This window comes from Pteronotus mesoamericanus, unplaced genomic scaffold, assembly GCF_021234165.1.
Source record: "Pteronotus mesoamericanus isolate MK-2021 breed Mesoamerican mustached bat unplaced genomic scaffold, CSHL_Meso_final scaffold_232, whole genome shotgun sequence".
NCBI lineage: Eukaryota > Metazoa > Chordata > Mammalia > Chiroptera > Mormoopidae > Pteronotus > Pteronotus mesoamericanus.
The window spans coordinates 9370678-9392894 of NW_026555311.1; the positions used below are offsets into that span (position 1 = coordinate 9370678).

At 38.7% G+C, this 22217-nt stretch overlaps 1 long non-coding RNA gene across 2 annotated transcripts in view; it reads right to left on the minus strand.

The window, feature by feature from the left end:
- LOC129085314 (uncharacterized) overlaps positions 1-22217 on the minus strand; it is a 69598-nt gene that overhangs the window by 17406 nt on the left and 29975 nt on the right. Inside the window, exons 2-3 of one of the 2 annotated variants that reach the window (XR_008530687.1) lie at positions 14177-14340; positions 4910-4980 (exon numbers count right to left, since the gene is read on the minus strand). This is a non-coding gene — a long non-coding RNA (uncharacterized LOC129085314). Of the gene's footprint in view, positions 1-4294; positions 4981-14176; positions 14341-22217 lie in introns of those variants that run through there. The other variant, XR_008530686.1, reaches the window with a different exon arrangement.

The window sequence follows — 22217 nt, forward strand, 5'->3', positions numbered from 1 at the left end:
ACTACACAGTTTCATGGACTGTTATTTACATTAAATGAGAGTGTATAATGAAGAGAAGACTGAAGGAAGCAGATCAGGAAAGCAGATCTCATCTGAAGAGACTACCAACAATGATACTACTAAATGACTCTGATTACACTCATCTTTATTGGGGCACTGTGTAGAGCACTTCGCACACAGAAATTAGTAACTTGCTGAGGCCACAGTTTGTAAATGGCAGAAGTAAAACTAGGATCCAGCTCTGTCTTTGGACCCTGTGCATTCTTAACCACTCCACAAAATGGCCACGAAGGGGGTGAGCAACTGCTTTATTACTTTCTGAAAGTCTAGAATAAGAGGATGGGCACAGAGAGGAGTCAAAGTGTCTAACATCACTTCCTGCCACTGATTGGTGCTTAGAATCTGGAAGGAGGAAGATGGGAAAACAAAAACAAAAACAATTCAGGGTAGGGCTTGTACGAGTGTCCCCTCTATACCAGCACATCACACCACTTGGGAGCTTGTTAGAAATGCAAATTCTTAGCCCTCACCCCAGACCTGTCCATTAGAAACTCTGGGGGTGGACTTTGCAATCAATCCGAATGAGTCCTTCAGGACACTGGCCACCAATGTCTGAGAAGACTGTCGTAGACGTGTCTTAGAAGAAGGTTTAATTTTATAACCACTCTGAGTCCCTGATGCCATTTGTTACCCTTCTCCAAGTTTCACCTGGGACATTGTTCATTCTCTTGCTGTTCACCATCCTGCCTCCTGGAACTCAGGGTGGTGGGAGAGACAGACATAAAGAGACTGATAGAGCAGGCGTGTGCCTTCTCTGTGTTATCTGTGTTGGATATCTGTGTTACACAGATATGCATCTGTCAGACCTGAGATTTTAGGAGCAGTAGGAAGGGAGGTTTCCAGCAGGTAAATATTTAAACTGATTTGAAGAAGCTCTAGGCCTTAGGTGGGTGTAAAAAACAGGGATAAGGGTGAGTGTCCTTAGTAGACGGAGCAATGTTTGACAAACGCAAAGACTCAGGTGTGAGGAAAAAAATAAAGATGTTCTCCGTGAACTGCAGGCAACTCATTGAGCCAGAGTGAGTGTGGTAGGCTAAGGGGAATCCACAGTGGCCAAATTAAAAAATAAAAATAAAAGGGTGGAGAGCGTGCATTTTACGCATGTACTCTGAATAGAACTCAGGGTCCCACAAAGCCCAGTTTATTTTTTATGAGCTGAATCCTGTCACAAAAAGCCACTAAACAGTTCTGACCTTTATTTGTATTTTTCAAAAGACATAAAAATCCTCATTTCTGCCTCCAAATCCTATTTTCTATTTTTACTGTTTTCTGACACCCCAAGACTGTCCTATGCATCTGTCATTTTCCACTGCTTTCTTGGCACCCTGTGCTCATCTATCGCTTCTCTCCGCCCACTTCATCTTCTCTTTATAAGTTTACTTATTTTCTTTAACTCTTTCTCCTTCTCTGGTCCTTTCTTTGTCTAATTAACCTGATTCTAAATCTCAAAAGATCCAGAGCAGCCTGCCAGAACTTTCTTTAGAGGGCAGGAAAGAGAAACAAAATATGTCGAGTTTTAGGAATCCAGTGGCCAATTATACATAAAAACTTAGACTTCATCCTCAAGTTTTAGTCAGGGAGTGATATAGGTTTGCATTTTACATTGTTTACTTTCATAGAATTGTTGGGACTAAACAATTACCACAGTTATATAAACATAGTAAGTGCTTAGCACTTATTTATTAAATTTATGTATATCCTGATTCTATTCTAATACAGAATATAAGGAAACTTGCAGTTATGGATAACTTTAATCAACTTTGCTAAATATAAATAGAAAATTAGGACCAAGGGAAAAATATCTGTGCATAAATTAGTGCTATTAGGGTTTCTTAGATTCAACTTCAGACTTGTCTTAGAATTGCCATGCTTTCAAAGTATAAAGAGAAATCCAAGGGGAGAAGAAATCAGTTTCTCAGGAGAAGAAATATCTCTCAGACTTAAATCACATGGGAACTTTCTATGGCTAGAGCACTGGGAGATAGCGCTGTCAACATTAGCATGTTATATCAATTGTGGTAAAAGATTTCAAAGAAGATTTCTTAGGGGTGTTTTTGAGAAGTTGAGGACCAAACATTAAAATGCAATTTAATGTGAGGTTAGAAGCTCTAAGGACTAAATATAGTAATCTCCCTGTATCTGGAGGAGGGGCGGGGGATAGTTTCCAAAACCCCAGTAGATGCCTAAAACCATGGATAATGTCAAACTCAAAATGTACTGTTTTTACTCTATATATACATATCTATGATTAAGTTTAATTTATAAATTAGGCACAGTAAGAGATGAACAAATAATAATAAAATAGGACAATTATAACAATATACTGTAATAAAAGTTCTGTGAATGTTGTCTTTTTCTCTTAAAATATTTCCTCATACTGTGCTCACTCTTCTTGTGATGCTGTGAGGTGATACAATGCCTATGTGCTGAGATGAAGTGAGGCGAATGACGTAGGTAGCCATTGTGATGCAGTGGTAAGCTTCTACTGATCTTGTGACAATATATCAGAAGGATGATCATCTGCTTTGGGTGATTCTAAATAGTGGAACCATGATGATATCAGAGATTGGATATCAGGAGCAGACAATGTCAACAGTTGGGGATCCTTGGTAGCTGGAGGGTTTTTGAGTAGCTGGCAGGTAGCGTATACAGAGTGGGTACCCTGGACAAAGGGAAGATTCAGGTCCAGAGTGGAACAGAGCAGGATGGTGTGAGATTTCATCATGTAACTCAGAAGGGGTGCAATTTAAAACTTATGAATTGTTTATTTCTGATATTTTCTATGTAATATCTTCAGATTGTGGTTTTCCACAGGTACCTGAAACTGCAGGTAAGGGGAAACTACTGTGTACTGGTTTCTAGGGTATAAGATTCAGGCACATGAATTAGATTCCTACAGCATAAATAGTTTGCATAGTCATTAGTTTTCTTGTATCTTTTAATTCTCTCAGATTTTTGATAGGAGCCACTATCAAGAAGGCAGAAATTATTTTGGTCTGGAGGACTTTAAAGCCAATTTTTTAAATTCACTTTGACATAGGAAACTGAATCTCTACAGGACAGCTGGGAAATCCTGATTCTAAGTATCATGCTGTCAAGGCATGCTGATGCCATAATTTGTTTTTCTAGGTAATTGCTTTGCTCTTTGTTATGATCTTATCGTGACCCATCAAATTTTGAGAAATTTGGCTCATGGTGATGATTTCCAGTATATTGACCACTTCTTTCCTGCCGCAGATCAAGGCATCCTCCTGGTTTATAAAGGGGAGACTTGTTAGTAAGACATAACATTAAGACAATCGTTAAGGAGTGGCATCAAGTAGACAGGTGTGTGGATTAAATGAGATGTGTAGGAGGTACCTGCAAATTATCAACATGTAATATATGTGAACTCCTTTTCCTTCTCAAGAAGATACCAGCTACCATGCAATATTTGTGTTGTCATTAGGTCTGATTGCCATGATGAACTAAGAATATATCTAACATACTAGTGTAGCCTCTTTTCTACTTCCCTTTCTCATTGGCCATGGTTTTGTCATTCTAGCAAGATAGAGAGGGAAGAAAAGTAAGCTTGATGGTTGGAAAGTCTCATGGAAGATAAAATATTTGAAGGAAGGACAGTTAGGTTTAGAGAAGTAGGGAATAAATAATCAGGCCAAATAGAGGAAACATGAACAAAAGCTGAGATGTCATAATTGAGTTCCTGTAAGAAGAGGGAGCTCATCCTTTGTGGGTAAAAGAAGATCCTGAACTGAACTAAATTAATCAAACCTGCTTTTTTTGAAAGGTCTGTGGGGATACACAAGCTGCCAATCTCTGTAGTAAAGTAAAGGGCGGACAACTCTGACAGCAAAACTTAGTGATTCAGAAAACAATGATATGTTTCACACTTATTCATTAGGCTGAAAAAGTTTTGCTGTTTTTACATCACAATAACAGTTCCCCTTTTTACTGTGGTACAATGATAAAACATTTTTTAAAAACATATAGGTTAATATTTAGCATCAGCTAATTAGAAATTCCTTCAGTTTTGCACATGGAGGGAATGTTTCACAAGTATAAAAAGGAGAAATTAAAAAATATAGTTTTGATATAAGAAAATAAAATGCCTGGTTGTTTTTGTCCCCTTTAAAAGTGGGAATATTCTAAATTAAAATTTCTTTATCTTAGAATTTCAAATAGAAAACATTTATTTAAATTTAAATGGTTTAGAAAACTTAAAAACTTAATATAAATTCTACACCATCAGCTGTGTGGCAACAAAGGTATAATTTTCCTGAAAAATTATATTTTTAGCAGGAATATTTTTTATGTAAAGTATCTTATTTTTCTCTGAAAGTCATGTTTTTTTCCAGAAACCAGCGATTTCATTTCAGTATTTTAATCAGTAGTTTCCTTTCTTCCACAATCTGTTGATAGTAGTGGGAAACTTGAGCTTGAGACTCTGTTTAGCCATGCAGATCTTAAAATTAGTGTCTTTCTCAATGGGGACATCATTTGAATAGGGAATCAAAGTGTTGATTAGTTTAGAAACACTGAAGAAGCATTTCCCCATGACATCATAAAAATTCAAAATGAAAATTATAAGGAAGTCGCAAGGGAAGGAAGATGTCTTAAAGCTCAAACACTGCAGAAAGGTTTCAATAAAACTAGGCAGGTAATTTTTCACAGGTCTAGTAATGATTCCCTTTTGAGTTAAGCTTTAAACAAACAAAAAAAATTAAAAATAAGTAAAAAGCATTGCTATAACATCTTTAAATTTTCACTTACAAAGTTAAATAAATCAACTATAAGAGAAGTCAATAGAAAAATTTAAACATTTTTTAAAATTTCTCCAGATGATTCTTACATACTACCAAGGTTGAGAAATGGTGCTTTCTTCTTGATAGATGACCTCTTTGGCTTACTTAGCCAGGATTCCTGAAAGTAAAACATTTCTTAATTTTATATTAAACAGATATGAAACATGAGAAAAATTCTCCTAGGCAACAGAAGTTCTTACTTTCCATACCTTTGATTGTTCTATTCTACTCTAGCAATTTTCTGTGAATTGTTCCACTTCTTTTGTAAATCATCCTCTATTCTTCCTACTACCAATCCTTTCCTAACTCTTGACTTTGTAGCTTTATCATTTTGACAACTATTATTTTTTTTCTCACCTCAATTTGCTACTTGTCCTTCTTCTTCATCTTTACTTTTGGCCTCTTTTTCTACTTCAGTCATCCTCACTCTCTCCATTATGCGGCCCTGCTCCATCATAATCTCATAGGCTTTGTTCTGCACACTCATTCAGTTTGCACTGCCATTTGAGACCATAAAGCCTTGGTCCTTGCTTGGAGAAATGTCCACACTTTTCTATTTGTCCTGCCAAATCCCTGTCTCCCTGTAAAATGCAGTGTGAATTCTGCTTCTTGATGAACGAGATAAAAAAATGCCAGTCAGCCCTCCTCCCTGCTCATCAAAGGACACGTTTCTAGATAATACAGCCTGGTTTCATACATTTTGCAAGGGTACCCTATGATGACTTCAGAGATTCTCTATGGAGAGAGAAGAATCTTTTCAAAGTATTAAAATAATCATAGAAACTTTCCCATATATTTCTATAGGATGACACTGAGGCTTCAGTGTTGGTCAACGGCATTATATTTTCTTCAGTGAATTTTGTATAGAGCGTAGTTCCATGTGTTTTTTTTTTTCTTGCCATGTCTAGACAACTCTGACAATGAGTTAGAAAAGACTTTAATATTCATTAACGACTGTAAAAAGAAACAAGCAATTTATAAGCATCAGAGTGGGCCATGTGGTTTGGCCTCATCACCTGTGAGAAAGGCCTGAGGTTATTCACAGAGAGCGTTGGCAATGACTTTGGAGTGGGATTTAGATATGAAAAATCCCAATAGGAAAAGAGCATTAGTACAGATTGTATTAAACAAAAATGAAGCAGGAACTATTTTTCTCTCCCTAGTTTTGATTGAACTTAATGTGAAGTATTACATTTACTTATGCAGAGCACAGAGTTCAGAAAAAGATACAGAAATCCTTAGCATTTCAGGGGAGAGTCACCAGAGGAGCAGGTCTCCGTGAAGAACAGGTCAATGAGTGGGGCTGTTAAGCCTGCAAAAAAGAGAGTTTACCAGTGGGCCTGATCACTGTTCTCAGATATCTGAAGGCCTGGAGGAAGATTCACACAATTTGTTCTGTAGATACTAATAGGTGAGAGGTTATGAGGTTATGAACATAGAGTGTATTTGAAAGGGTGGGGAAAAAGAAGAAAACACATTTATGATATAAAAACCTTGATCTCCAAGGAAAAAAGTTTCTGATCTAGGATTTTCAACACTTTTCTACATGATGATTTCTTAGTGAATTTTCTCCCATTTCATTTAGAACTTAATAGTGAGCTATTTATTCCTTTTTTAGAACGAGGTATATAATCTTAGTTTATTTAACTTTTCTTAAATTCAGTTTTCTCATCTTACCACATAGTAAACTTTATGTCAATGTACTGTTGCCTAGCAAAAACATAAAGAAAGTGTTGAATCTTTAAAGTTGATTTACCGAGATTTAGAAAAGAATGCTTTTATCTACCTGAAATAAGTTATTCTAAAGGGCTATGAGTAAATGATGGGATTAATTTTGCAATATCACAGCTTTACCTGTACATATAGTATTTAGGATGAATTGCCTCTAACTATTCAAATTCACATGAGCCACAATATTTCAGATGAATATCAGGTGTCTTTACTCAGGACCATTGGGGGAACAAAGGCAATTATTCCCTTTGGGGGTCAGAGCTGGTTTTAGGATGGGCTTCTTCTCTTAGAAGTTTATTTTTTTTTATTTTTAATCTTCTAAAAGAAATTTAATTTTTTCCATCACCATTTATTCCCTCATACCCTCTTCCACCTCCTCTCACCCCGCCCCCTTGCAATCAGCACACCGCTCTGTCGGCGAGTGCTTTCTCTCTTTTTATTTTTTTGCTCAGTTCCTCCACCCCCACAGCTGTCACCCTGCTTTCTACCTATGATTGTCTCTATTTTTCTTGTTACAATAGCTTATTTTGTTTGATTCCACGTATGAGTGAAATTAGAGGGTACTTGTCTTTCTCTGACTGGCTTATTTCACTTAGCATAATGTTCTTCAGGTTCATCCATGCTGTCACAAAGGGTAAAATTTTCTTTTTTATGGCCAGGTGGTATTCCATTGTGTAAATATATCATAGCTGTTTTATCTACTCATCTACTGATGGGCACTTGGGCTGCTTCCAAATCTTGACTACTGTAAATAACTCCGCAATGAACATAGCGAAACTAACATAATTCTTTCAAATTAATGTTGCCAGTTTCTTTGGATAAATTCCCAGAAGTGGGATCTATGGGTCATAAGGTAGTTCCACCTAGAATTTTTTGAGGTTTCTCCATACTGCTTTCCACAGTGGCTGCACCAGTTTGCATTCCCACTGACAGTGCATGAGGGTTCCCCTTTCTCCACTTTCTTGCCAGCACTTGTTTGTTGATTTATGGAATTTTATTTCTTTCTTCTCCAATATGAAATAATCAAAAAAACTTTGAAAAATCTGAAATTCTTTAAATGTTTTTATTGTTTTTAAGTTTGATTTTAAAGCTTTGCAAATAATGACTAAAAGCAGGGTGGAACAAAAGTAAGTTTACAGTTATGAGTATGCAAAACGCAGTTAACTCTTATATTGTCATTAAGTGTTGTGTTATTTTCTATACAAATATATGTAAACCTACTTTCGCCCCATCCTATACTAAGATTCCCTAAGAGCATTTCTGAAAGCATTAAATATGGACAACATCCAAATAAGTATAAAGAAAACATTTTTTAAAATTAATTAATTTATTTTTCCGAATACATTTGACTCCGCCTTCCCTCCACTACTTTCCTCTGCCCCCTGCCTCCCTCTCCCTCCCTCAATCCTTCCCCACTTCGGTTTTGTCCATGAGTCCTTGCTATCTGTTCCTTGACTTGCCCCTTCCCTTCCTTTTGCCCCCGCCCACCCCTCCCTCCTTCCCTCTTGTCTCTGTTGGTTTCTTTTCCTTTCAGTGTTGCTGGTCTTATTTTTCTAGCATCTTTGTTTTGTTAGTTAGGTTCTGCTTATAGGTGAGATCATATGGTATTTGTCTTTCGCCCCCTGTCTTATTTCGTTTAGCATAATGCTCTCTAGTTCCATCCATGCTGTCATGAAGTATAGTAGTTCTTTTTTCTTTCTGCTGCGTAGTATTCCATTGTGTAAATGTACCATATTTTTTTTGATCCAATCATCTGCTGATGGGCACTTAGGTTGCTTCCAACACGTGGCTATTGTAAATTGTGCTGCTATGAACATTGGGGTGCATAGGTTCTTTTGAATTCACATTTTGGGATTCTTAGGGTATAGTCCCAGCAGGGGAATCACTGGATCAAAAGGCAGTTCCATTTTCAGCTTTTTGAGGAAATTCCACACTGCTTTCCACAGTGGCTGCACCAGTCTGCATTCCCACCAACACTGGACTAGTGTCCCCTTTTCTCCACAGCCTCGCCAGCACCTGCTGTTTGTTGATCTGTTTATGATGGCCATTCTGACCGGTGTGAGGTGGTACCTCATGGTGGTTTTGATCTGCATTTCTCTGTTGGCTAGTGATGCCAAGCATCCTTTCAAATGCCTCTGGGCCCTCTGTATCTCCTCCTTAGAAAAGCATCTGCCCAGGTCCTTCGCCCATTTTTTGATTGGATCATTTGTCTTCTTGGAGTAAAGTCGAGCGAGTTCTTTATATATCTTGGAGATCAAACCTCTATTTGATGTATCATTAGTGAATATAATTTCCCATACGGTTGGCTCCTTTTTTATTGTGCTGATGTTTTCTTTAGCCGTGCAGAAGCTTCTTATTTTGATGAGGTCCCACTTGTTTATTTTTTCCTTTATGGTTGTTGCTTTAGGAGACATATCGATGAAAAAACTGCTGCGTGGGATATCTGAGTTTCCTGCCAATGTTCTTCTCTAGGACTTTTATGGTGTTGTGACTTTTATTTAAATCTTTTATCCATCTTGAGTTTATTTTTGTGTATGGTGTCAGCTGATGGTCAAATTTCAATTTTTTGCAAGGAGCCATCCAGCTCTCCCAACACCATTTGTTGAAGAGGCTATTTTTAATCCACTTTATGCTTCTGCCCCCTTTGTCAAATATTAGTTGCCCATATAGACTTATTTCTGGACTTTCTGTTCTGTTCCACTGGTCTGGGTCTGTTCTTGTGCCAGCACCAGATAGTTTTGAGTATAGTGGCTTTGTAATATAGTTTGATGTCCGATATTGTGATCCCTCCTATTTTGTTTTTCTTTCTCAAAATTGCTGCTGCTATTCGGGGTCATTTATGGTTCCATATAAATTTTTGAAATGTCTGCTCTATTTCTGTGAAATATGTCATTGGTATTTTAATAGGGATTGTGTTGAATCTATAAATTGCTTTGGGTAGTATGGATATTTTGATGATGTTAATTATTCCGATGCATGGGCACAGCATATGCTTCCATTTATTTGTGTCTTCCTTAATTTCTTTCTTCAATGTTGTATAGTTTTCTGCGTACAGGTCTTTTACCTCCTTGGTTAAATTTATTCCTAGGTACTTTATTTTTCTTCTTGCTATATCGAATGGTATTTTTTTCTGATTTCTTCTTCTATTTCACTGCTGGTGTACAAAAATGCCTTTGACGATTTCTGAGTATTGACTTTGTGTCCTGCTGTTTTGCCAAATTCACTTATTGGATTCAGTAGTTTTTTGGTGGAGTCTACAGGGTTTTCTATGTACACTAACATGTCATCTGCAAACAATGATAGTTTTGCTTCCTCCTTTCCTATTTGGATGCCTTTTATTTCTTTTTCTTGTCTGACCACTGTGGCTAGGACTTTCAATACTATGTTAAATACAGGTGGTGAAAGTGGACATCCTTGTCGTGTTCCTGATCTTAGTGGGAAAGCTTTTAGTTTTTGCCCATTGAGTATGATATTAGCTGTAAGTTTTTCATATATGGATTTTATTACATGAGGAATGCCCCCTTTATTCCCATTTTGCTGAGTGTTTTGATCATAAATGGGTGCTGTACCTTATCAAATGCTTTTTCTGCATTTGTTGAGATGATCATGTGGTTTTTGTCTTTCCTTTTGTTTATGTGATGTATTACATTTATTGACTTGCGTATCTTGAACCATCCCTGCATCCCTGGTATGAATCCCACTTGATCATGGAGGATAATCTTTTTAAGGTAATGCTGTATGTGGTTTGCCAATATTTTGTTGAGGATTTTATCATCTATGTTTATCAGCGAAATTGGCTTGTAGTTTTCTTCCTTTGTAGGGTCTTTATCTGGTTTTGGGATCAGGGTGATGCTGGCCTCATTAAGAGTCTGGGAGTCTTCCCTCCTCTTGGATATTTTGGAATAGTCTGAGAAGGACAGGGGTTAGCTCTTCCTTAAATATTTTGTAAAATTCTCCTGGGAAACCGTCTGGTTCAGGGCTTTTGTGTGCTGGGAGTTTCTTGATGACTGCTTCAATTTCCCCAGCTGTTATCGGTCTGTTCAAGCTTTCTGTTTCTTCCTCCTTCAGTGTTGGAAGATTATACTTTTCTAGAAATTTGTCCATTTCATCTAGGTTTTCAAATTTCTTGGCATATAATTGTTCATAGTAGTTTCTGACTATCCTTTGTATTTCTGTGGTATCAGTTGTTATTTCTCCTCTTTCATTTCTGATATTATTAATTTGGGTCCTCTCCCTTTTTGTCTTGATGAGTCTGCTTAAAGGCTTGTCAATTTTATTTATCTTTTCAAAGAATCAGCTCTTGGATTGGTTGATCTTTTGAATTGTTCTTTTCATCTCTATGTAATTCAGTTCTGCTCTGATCTTGACTATTTCCTTCCTTCTACTTGCTCTGGGATTTATCTGTTGTTGTTTCTCCAGTTCTTGAAGTTGTAGTGTTAGGTCTTTTATTTGAAATGTTTCTGCCTTTTTTAGGTAAGCCTGTATTGCTATGAACTTCCCTCTGAGGACCGCCTTTGCTGTGTCCCATAGGTTTTGGACTGTTGTCTGTTCATTTTCATTTGTTTCCAGAAATTTTTTGATTTCTTCTCTTAGCTCATTATTGACCCATTCATTGTTTAATAGTGTACTGTTCAGTCTCCATGAGTTTGCAAGTTTTTGAAGTTTCTCTTTGAGGTTGATTTCCAGTTTCAGGCCCTTGTGGTCCAAGAAAAGACTTGGTATTATTTCAATTTTCCTGAATTTGCTGAGGCTTGCTTTGTGTCCTATCATGTGGTCTATCTTTGAAAAACTTCCATGTGCATTTGAAAAGAATGTGTATTTTGCTTCTTTGGGATGTAAGGTTCTATATATGTCAGTTAAGTCCATTTGATTCAGTGCATCGTTCAGCTCCACAATATTGTTGATGTTCCTTGTTGATGTTTTGTTTGGAAGGTCTGTCCATTTTTGACAGTGGGTGTTGAAATCCCCTGCTATCAGTGTATTGCTGTCTGTATCTTTTTTGAAGTCATCCAAGATTTTCCTTATATACTTATATGCACCCAACATAGGAGCACCCAAGTTTACAATGTTTATGTCTTCTTGAAGTGCCCCTCTGGGTCTCTTTTTATGGCCTTTGTTTTGAAATCTATTTTGTCTGATATAAGTATTGCACGCCCGCTTTCTTCTCTTCTTTTGCTTGCAATATTTTTTTCCATCCCTTTACTTTCAATCTGTGTAGGTCTTTTGTTCTGAGGTGGGTCTCTTGTAGGCAGCATATGTGTGGGTCATGTTTTCTTATCCATTCAGCTATTCTGTGTCTTTTGATTGGGGCATTTAGTCCATTTACATTGAGAGTTATTACTGATAGAAACTTATTCATTTCTTCTCTTTGTACCTGTGTTTTTCGCTTTCTCACTCTTTTCCTTCATCTTCTTAAACCAGTCCCTTTGGCATATCTTGTAGTGCTGGTTTGGTAGTGATATATTCTTTTAGCCTTCTTTTGTCTGGGAAACTCCTTATTTACCCTTCTATTTTAATTGAGAGCCTTGTTGGGTAGAGCAGCCTTGGTTTTAGGCCTATGCTTTTCATTACTTGGAATATTTCTTGCCATTTCCTTCTGGCTTGTAGTGTTTCTGTTGAGAAGGCAGATGCTAGCCATACTGGGGCTTGCTTGTATGTTACTACCTGTTTCTCCCTTACTGCCTTTAAGATTCTGTTTGTCTTTGATATTTGCCATTTTAATGATGATGTGTCTTGGAGTGGGCCTCATTGGGTTCCTCTTGAATGGGGTCTTCTGTGCTTCCTGGACTCATGAAACCTTTTCTCTCCTCAAATTGGGGAAGTTTTCCATCATTACTTTTTCGAGGAGGTTCTCTATCCCTTGCTTGTCTTCTCCTTCTGGTATCCCTATTATGCGGATATTATTGCGTTTCAGGTTGTCCTGCATTTCCTGAAATGCCTCTTCATTCTTTTTGAGTCTTTTTTCTATTTCTTGTTCTTTCTGGGAGCTTTTCTCTACCTTATCATCCAGCTCACTGATTCGATCCTCTGCTTCATCTAGCCTGCTTTTGATTCCTTCTACTGTGTTCTTCAATTCAGAAATGATATTCTTCACATCCTCTTGTGTCTTCTTGATAGTTTCTATGTCCTTTTCCAGGTTGATATAGTTTGCTGTAAGTTTCTGATAGTTTCTCTGCAGTTTCTCATAGTTATCTTTGAGCTCACTGAGCTCATTGAGCTGTCTTAGAACCATTGTTTTGAATTCAATATCTGATAGTTCCCTTGCCTCTATTTCTTTTAGCTCTCTCTGTGGGGGATTCCTTCTATCCCCTCAGTTGGGGGGACTTTCTTTTTCTTCCTATTTTTGTGAGAGTCTCCATATATAATTTTTTTGCTTCTGCTTCAGTTGATCCATCTAGATTTCCTGACTTTGTGGATTAAACTTCTATGGTTGTAGGCGGGTATATTTATTTATTTATTTATTTATTTATTTATTTATTCTTTCCTTTTCTTTCTGGGTCTGCCTCTGATGGTGTCAGTTGTTGACCCTATCTGACTTTGGGCCATTTATTTGAGCCTTCCAGGTATCTACTGTCTGTGTCTGTCTCCTGTGATTGTCAATCTGGTCACTCTGTCCTCATCTGTCAGGCTTAGGCACCACAGGGCGGAGCAGTGCCTCCCGATGGCGGAACTATGGTGCCCTTATCGGCTGCTGTCACTCAGGGGAGTAGTCCGCCAGAGCAAGATGTAGATCGTGGACTGGGGAAGAGTCAGCACTGGGACTCTCCAACACCTCTGTCTCCAGTCTCTCCTCAAGGGTCTCTGGGCAGCTCTGTGACCCCTTTGGCCATGGATCCACTATTTCTGCCCACCATGTTGTAATCACGCACATTCTGGCTTGCGCACCTGCTTCTGCCTCCTTGAGGGGCGTGGCCTGCATGTGCAAAATGGGGACTACGGAATGGGGAGGGAGTCTGCTCTGGGAATCTTGGATAATCCTCCAGTTTTTCCCCAACCCGCTTCTGTCTCCAGTTTCTCCTCAAGGGTCTCTCTGCACCTGTGTGTCCCCTTAGGCCAGGGATCCTCTATTTCTTCCAGCCAGTCTGCATTCGGCCCCTAGCCCACACACGCACAGGCTGTGTGCAGAGCGAGCAAAAGACAAGTTAATTGATTCTCTTATGCCTGAGTGAGATGGTAGCTGCAGAGTGGGAGGTGAGTTATGACCGGGGCTCTGCTGGGCACCGTCTCTGTTCTCTTCACAAAGTCTTCCTCACCAATCTTTTCCCAGGCACCAGCCCACTCTGCTGCCGTCTCTACCCAGAGATCAAGGCTGGCAGCTGCCACTGCACATTTTTGCGTTGGCCCTTTAAATGTCTCTTTGCATCTCCAACCGCCTGTCTCTGGCAGAGAGCGCCCCTAAGCTTTTTGGGGTTGTGTTTTGTCTGTGTGTTTTCCTATTTTCAGCTGCCCTAGTCTAGGCATCCCTGTTTATGATTCAGACCCTGTTCTTCTCAGGGGATCCAACTGGCCGTTTCAATGTCCCTCTGGTGCCAGTGCCCATGGGCACCCAGCCCACCCTCTCGAGCCTCCACCGCACTTCTCACCCGTTGGGATGTGTGAGAGTTGATTCCACTGCCTGTCTGTAGCTCCAAGGTTTCTCTCCCTCTATCATTCCATTGTTTTCCAGGTGATTTCTCCACTATTTAGTCGCAATTCCAGTTTGGTCTTGGGAGGAGGTCTGTATGACTCCCATTCACTCCTCTGCCATCTTTGGAAAAACCAAGAAAACGTTTTTTTAAATATACATGATAAAAGAAGAAATCTCATACTAGGCCCTACAATTTTAGAAGCATTGAAAATTGAGAAAAAGAAAACTTGCCAATGTGCACATAGATAAATATATTTTCTTATTAGATTGTCCAGACTAAATACCCTGAGAGATCCTCACAAATGAAACAACTAAAATTCTGAATAAAATGGAAAAAAACAAAAGGATGTAAAAAAATGGAGATTTCAGGGGAAAAAACCCAAATCCTACACAGATAAAATTATTATAATATATTAATGTACTTAATTTCATCTATTATCTCTAAGACAATGCTCTAGAAAATTGGGTTTCTTCTTGAAGTGCAGGATTAAGAGGCCTGGTTTAAAGTTTATTATATGTCTCAAATTTTCTATACTTTTCAGAATTTTAATTTGGTGGTAATATTAATGTTTCGGTCTCAGAGAGGCATAATTAATTGTGCTGGGGGTGGGATCCAGATCATGGTAATTTCTTTCTTTCTTTCTTTTTTTTTTTTTGGTCTATTCACTTTCTATTAATCTTCATTGCATTTTTTCCCCATTACCATTTAGTCATACCCTCCTCTCCCCAGCACAACGTTGTCCATGTCTACTCTGCCCAGGCTGAGAAACCTGCTCTAGAGCAGAGTTTTTGCTATTGATTAAGGGATTCTCCTACACTCTTTCGGCCTGGATATCTGAACAGAACTGTGTTTTGCTCTCCTTACTTTGTATCTTGGGTTAAATATGCGTTTGTTAACTATATCTGCCAAATCTCTGCTGCTGACTCTCAAATCACTATAATCTTGTCCTCTCATTCAGCCCTTGAACCATATTACTAAATGCTTATTGGATATTTCATTTGGATGTCTAATCCCCTTCCCATGTCACCTGTCAATGGCATTAGCAGTCACTCCTGTGAAAATGGAGATTATTATGCTAAGAGAATTAAGCCAGTCAGAGAAAGACAAACACTGTATGATCTCACATGTACATGGAATCTAATGAACAAAATAAACTGGTGAACAAAATAGAACCACAGGCATGGACACATGGAACACACCGTCAGTTGTGATAGGAGGGTGGAGGGGTGACCAGATGAAAGAAGGTGAGGGGACTGGCCAGAGAACATTCACACATGACCCACAGACACAGACAACAGTGTGGTGGTGGCCAGAAGGTGGAGGGGGGCAGGGCTGGGTGGAGGTGGGCCAAGGGCTGTGGGAAATGGGGACATCTGTCATAATGCCACCAATGAAAATAAAGTTTAAAAAAAACGCAGTCATTTTTAATGTCTCCTTCAGTTTTCTTCTCCTCTGTCTGCAGGTTCTTGTCTGTTTTTCCACCCTAACTGAGCCCCCCCCCCGCCCTCTTGAGTCTCTGAGTGTAGTCCTGACTCTCCCTGCCTTGCATGGCTATGGTTTCTAACAGACTTCTGGCCTTCTCACATCTAGGCTTCCTCACGTCCAGTGTATCCTGTTTGTGTTGAGTGGGTGAATTTTTTTAAGCATTGCTTCAACTGCATTCCCCAACGTTTATCACTCCATGCTTCCCCCCTCCCATATCAAAGTTCTGAATACTTTGCCCCGAGCCTTTCCACCTAACATTATTTAATGTTTTTTTTCTGGCAAGTCTGGCAGTCATGTTTCACAGCATTCTTTAATTTGATTATTCAGTGTTTCCCAAATCTATACTTCCCACTGATAATTTTTGGTGCTATAGGGGTAAATATCAAAAATGTTCAGTTATATATTTAAATTTAACATAAACTAGAAAGATATGCATGTTCTTCAAATTCATGATTTGACAGATTTTTATTTCTTAGACTGAGGCTAAAGTAAATATTAAAGTTTTAAAAAGTCAATATAAATGAAATACTACATATGTAACATGGAAGAATTGTGAAGGTGATATATGAACAGTTGACATCCATAAAAAGTCATTTACGTTATTTACTTCCTGGAAAAATGTGGGGCAGATTCTACTCATCCTTTCAGTCCTAATTTAACTTCAACATTCTGCATAATATCAACCTTGCCACAGTGACTGGTGAAAGGCAGGAAAACGAAGAAAGGAAAGAAGCAGCCACTGGTTTGACTGAGAACGCCGGGATGTGTGGATGCAAAGTTTTACTGAATGGTGAGAGTGGATGCTGATGTGGCAGCTCCTGAAATGGGCTGCACTTTTCAATGGTAAAGGGGAAAAAAAAAGCCGGGACCAGTACCAATGTGGATGTCTCAAGGGAACACCCAGGTGACTCTCAACCGCCATCCAGGCAGGCAGCTCCCTCTGAAATGTGGACAAGTGCAGACTGAGACACGCCAGAGCTCTAGTCCTGCCACCCTTCTGTCTTCTAATGCTGCCACCATTTCTACCTCTTCTGCTAACACGCTGCCCTGGTCTGTGTTCTCTTGACAGAAGCCAGGAGACAAGGAGCCAGGAGCTCATCTGGGATGAGAAGGCTCCAGGCACAGATATGGAGTGTGAGGCAATGTACCATGAGCTGTTGCAGCTTGTTGGGGCTCTTCTCTACACTTGAAAAACCAGTCCTAAGTACTCTGGGGAAGAAACCCAAAGTGGCAATTAATGATATTCACTCTCCTCTCACTCCAGAAATAGAGGCATTTCCCCATAGTTAAATCATGGCTAAATCATAGAATTTTTTTTCCCCTTTATTTTCTCCCTCAGAAATCTCCTGCACTCCTACAGCCCCATGAACATGCCTGACTGGGCGTTATTCTGGTAAGCAAGGGGACTTTGAGGCATCCTTGCCTCTCTCTCCCCGTGGAATTAAATCAGTCAACTATGAAACCAGTTTTTCACAACAATTTTTTAGTGGTTTCACTCTTTATCAAACAAGAAGAAGAATTTCAAGTGAAATCGAGGTGTGTGCATGTATGAGTGAAAACAGAACTAGGGGTTGGGTAGCAGGTTTACTTCAGGCTCTGCCTTTAACAAGCCGGGCAGTGCGGTGCGACTTGGTTTCCTTGTCGGGGTGGGACTAGAACACCTCTCCCAGTTCAATGAGAGTGAAGCAAGCCTTTCTCTTAAGTTTATTCTAGTGTTTCCCAGCATTTTCTTTTGCCTTCCATGGATCCACTGGCAGCAAGTGCATCAGCCAATTTAAAAGTTTCACTTAAAAGAGGCAGGTGGGTTAGGATTAATTTAACTGCTTACAGTATTCTGAGCATCAAGGGGAACCACATGACTGGTTTTGTCAGCTCCCCGTTTGAGTAAAAAATGGTGAATGTTTTGAACAGTTGGGACTTAGAAGGGGGTAAAAAAGATGTTTTGGAAAGTGAAGGTAGTCTGCTTGTTTACCGAAGTTACTGAAGAACAGTCATTCATAAATTGACTTTTGAGAAAATCTAAAAACAACCTATTGAACATGTCAAGCTGAGATCTGAAGCAATAGAGCAGTCTAGTCTTTCGCTTCAGGAAAACTTATTTCAGCATCTGAAGCTCCGCTTTCTGCTGAGGACTTCTGTTGTCAGAGAGCTCACAATGTTGTATGTCCAACTGTCCATTTCCAGACAGTGCTGATGTGCTTAACATGTGTCTGTTCTTTTCCAGGGAGTTGCAAAGCACATTGGTTATATACTATTAGTGTGTGCATGTACGTGTGTGTGATGGGGAAAGTTTGCAACTCTTTGTTTTCACTCCCACAGAAAGCTCAGCATTTAACAAAAGTATATTCTGGATGGTCGTTCCACCTGTGCTTCTCACAGGTTAGAATTATGCTATGAGAGTGTTAATATGTTATTAATTTCACCCTAAATTTTCAGTCTTGAGTTGAGATCCTTTATGACAAATCCTTATTTTCAGGAGCATAAAAGTTCTAAGAGCTCTAAGAAAGATCATGCCTAACAGACCTCTTTACTACAGGCTATGCCTGTGCTGATGCTCAGACCACACATCATTTTCCCAGGAACATGGCTCAAAAGGGTTTATTTGAAAACACAAATCATTGTTTAGCATTCTGGCTGAAAAAGTGGTTTGATCCTTCTGCATCATGTCCTCCATTTTTAAGGAAAACTTCTAAATTAATAATGCTTCTGAAGAAAAATAATCTTATAAACATACAAGATTATAATTATTCTTTTCAAGGGTTTTAGTGCTTCCTTAATGTAAAAACAAGTGTACATCACAAGATCTTTGTTTTATTCTTTATTTATACAAACAGCAGCAATAACAATAGATATTGTTTGTTGGGCAGCCACCGAACCCTAGGACTTTGGCTTACTACTCCATGGGGACCTCCACAAAAATTGACAGGATTGTATTCCTTGTGTTAGCTGCTAATGAAACAGAGACTCAGAGAGGTTAAGCATCCTGCCCAAGTAATACAGCTGATATGTGCTGACCTCCCTCAGTACAAAGCTTACATACCGTTCTTTATACTACATAATTAAAAAAATACTCTAATTTTTTCCATTAATAAAGAATGCTGCAGTTGTTTAAATAACCAAAAATACCTGCTTTCCAGTTCTCACTAAAAATGACTGGTATTAATTTAGGACATAGTCAGAACAAGCTACTTACATGCATCCATGGTTTGAAAAAAAACCAGAGATAGGTCTGGAATAATAATTTAGGTCCCAGTATGATCACCTCTTTGGTGTTGGAAGGGCCTTTAGAAGTTTCCTCAAAACCTGTGTGGCGGGGATCCCCTCTAATACTGCCCTTGGGGGAACTACTTGAGCTCATTTAGTGATGGGACATGCAGAACTTTTCAGGCAGAACTGTCTATATTTGGGCAGCTTGAATGATTAGTACAGTACTCCACATTGATGTACTCTTTGCAGTTGACATGTTACTCAACTCTTTCACACATCATGTTTCATTTATGAAAGCTTGTTCTTATTTTGAGCCCAAGTCTGTTCTTCCATTTACTTCAATTCATAAGAGCAAGGGAGACTTTTTCTGCATAGAATGTAAATGAGGTGGTGGGGGGGGAGTGTTGGAATGAATAACTTTTAATTTGGTATCCACAATGTGTTATCTTTTTGCTAAGGTTGTTTTGGTGAACACGCAGATTTGACAATGAGTATTTGCTTCCTCTTCCAAAGTTACAGGACCAAGCAAGAGCTTTGCTAATGGAGCTCTGTGCTTTCCTCTCCCTTTTTCTCAGGTGCAAAAAGCTGCAAAGCTGAAGGCCAGAGTGTTTCTGACCAGCAACAATAATTTGCCACCTTAGCAACAATGGGTCTGTGTGCTGAGAAAGAATTACAAAGTAAATCTTTGCTGGCTAAAACTTAGTTTTACTTTTAGAGATTGATATTTTGACTTTGGGTTTACTTGTCACTGACAATGTTGGTAAAACACACAAAATAACTCTGTATTACTACCCTTAAGTGCACCCTTTTGTATCTTTAAAAAGTGCATACTGAGGGCTTGAGGATTGGAACAAAACATAAGCTTTGTATTTCCCTTTTAATTTGGAAGATGCCATGTATTTTTAACTTGGGTTCTCTGTGTATAAATAAGATATATCCTTGTTTTTTCCCCCACTTTTCTCATTCTTGTATGAAAATTTAAGTGTGAACAAAGGAGTATGCCATCAGATACAGTTCAAGAAATGCATATGCAAGACACACACAGATAAAATCATGTAATTTCACTAGGCCAGTTCTAATCCCTGCATGACTTGAGTGTGTGGGACATGGTTATATATGTCCCTCAGGGAAGAAGGAATCAGCCACACTGTTGGTGCAGCTTTCCAATCAGGCTTATAGCCCTACAATTTTTATTTGATAGGTAAATTTTGCCTTTTGATTTGTGGGTTAGTGTGCTCCATGGTCATAATTTAAAGGCGTGCTCATCACTAATTTGACTTGACCCTTCACTTTTAGAAGATTAAAATAGGACTTTATTCAACTATGCTGGTTTCTTCTAAGAATCTTCTGAAAGGGATTTTCCTAATTATGTTTTCATTTAATACATCAGTGATTTAATATCCATGGATATTTCATTTTTCCCTAAGGTAGAGTAACATTGAATTAAACTCTTTTTCAGTTTTCTAGCCTTCCTCTAAAAGTTATGTTCTTTCTAAAATGGAGGCTAATGGCTGGTCTATGGTAGGTATTTTAAAAAGACTATACTAGGAATGAAAACACTTTGCTTGCATATATTTATGTACTGAATGTATGTGATAACCATAATTTATTGAGTGTTAAATATTAGTTACTGGGTTTTAATCCCCAAATCTGAGTTAAGTGGCAATAACCCCATTTTATACCTGAGAAGACTGAGAACTGGAGTGGTTAAGTAAGCTTCCTGGCATTATGAGTAAGAAAGCTGTGTTCAAGCAGTGAAAGTATATATTAAAGGAAAAGGGAAGGCTGGAGGGTATCCATTAGCATGAAGGGCAATGAGAAAGAAGAACTGGCCATATTTAATGTGAACCATATTGAGCTGGGGACATGTTCCATATCTCCAGTTCACTGAATACTGAGGATAAGACCTATGGTTATCTTTGTATAGTCCCAAAGTGAAGAAAAATGGTGAGGCATATTTTTGCTCAAATATAATGATATGGAGAAAATATCCTTCTAGGAAGCAGAATTCTACCTTCATCCCCACCCCACTCATAAAATGTACATCTGAGTTTCCTAAGGAGGGATGTGTCAGTTAGAAGTGTTATTAAGATGGATGGAATAGGGACATCTCAAATATGTCCTCTCAGAAAGTAATCAAATAGACACAGAACCAATTGTTGATGATGCTATAGTCTCTCTTCAGGTTGAACGAGTTGAACAATGTGGATACCACTGAGAAAAGACAAACACAGCCCTTTCCCTTTTAGTGCTTATACTGAGAGCAATGTTGGAAAAGCTAGAGGGTAGAAGGGGCAGAAAAGGAGAGAGTTATCAGGGAAGCTGCTCAGAAAAAGGACAGGGTAAGAGGACAGGAGCTAGGATGCTTCAGAAGTATGGCTGGCAAGTGACAGTTTTATCCAGGTTGTGCTGGGGCACAGTGGTGAATGACATGCCTTCCCCACCCACAAGTACCCTCCCTTCCATATGGGTGGCTCACACTTGAGAGGAGAAGAAGGAGCCCTGACTGGTCCTAGCGGGGACTCATCCCTTAAGATCTGATTCGTGTTTCCTGTGATCCCTGCAGTGCCTGCTGTTAGTGCTTTTGGTCTGTTCTTGTAAAAGTTGGGCGCTTGGGCTTGGGATGTGCGCTCGCTGTGGCACTTCTTAGGTAGGTCAGCCCTTCATTTTCTGTGAAAATAGTAAACCCCAGTCTTGGAGTAAATACTTCCCATAGAGAAACAACTGTGTCAGAGTCTCAGTAGCCACATTATTATTCAGTAGAAACAACAAACACATGTATGATAAATGTGACAGTCAGTTCATATATTTGCATTAGGAATGAACCTATTTTTAAAAAATAATTATAATGTCCAAAATGTAATTTGACCTCTTTTAAACATTTTCTACCTTTTTACTTATACACTAACTTAATTAAATATTTCCAGTCCTCCAAGATATGTGACAAATATCCAATGAAGCACAAAAGCAGTAAATTTCCCTTTATTACTGTTGTTATTTATTGTTGAGACATGGTTTATTAATCAATCCCTGTCTCATTACTGAAACGACTTAATAGGGTTTTGCACAACTAATGGTTTTCATCAGCATTCATCAGTGAATTGTCTTCCACCTAAGAAATGGTATTAGTGTTCCAAATACTGTCTGTGCTAGTGCAGGGCACCTTATTACTGAAAAGATACACAGTAGGATGTAGGAGGAAACTAATTTAAATCAATCTATAGAGTGATCTCGGTAGAGAGTTATGTGACAATTCTAATAACATACTATCTGTCATTTTATTTAAGAGGTTAAATACCTACTA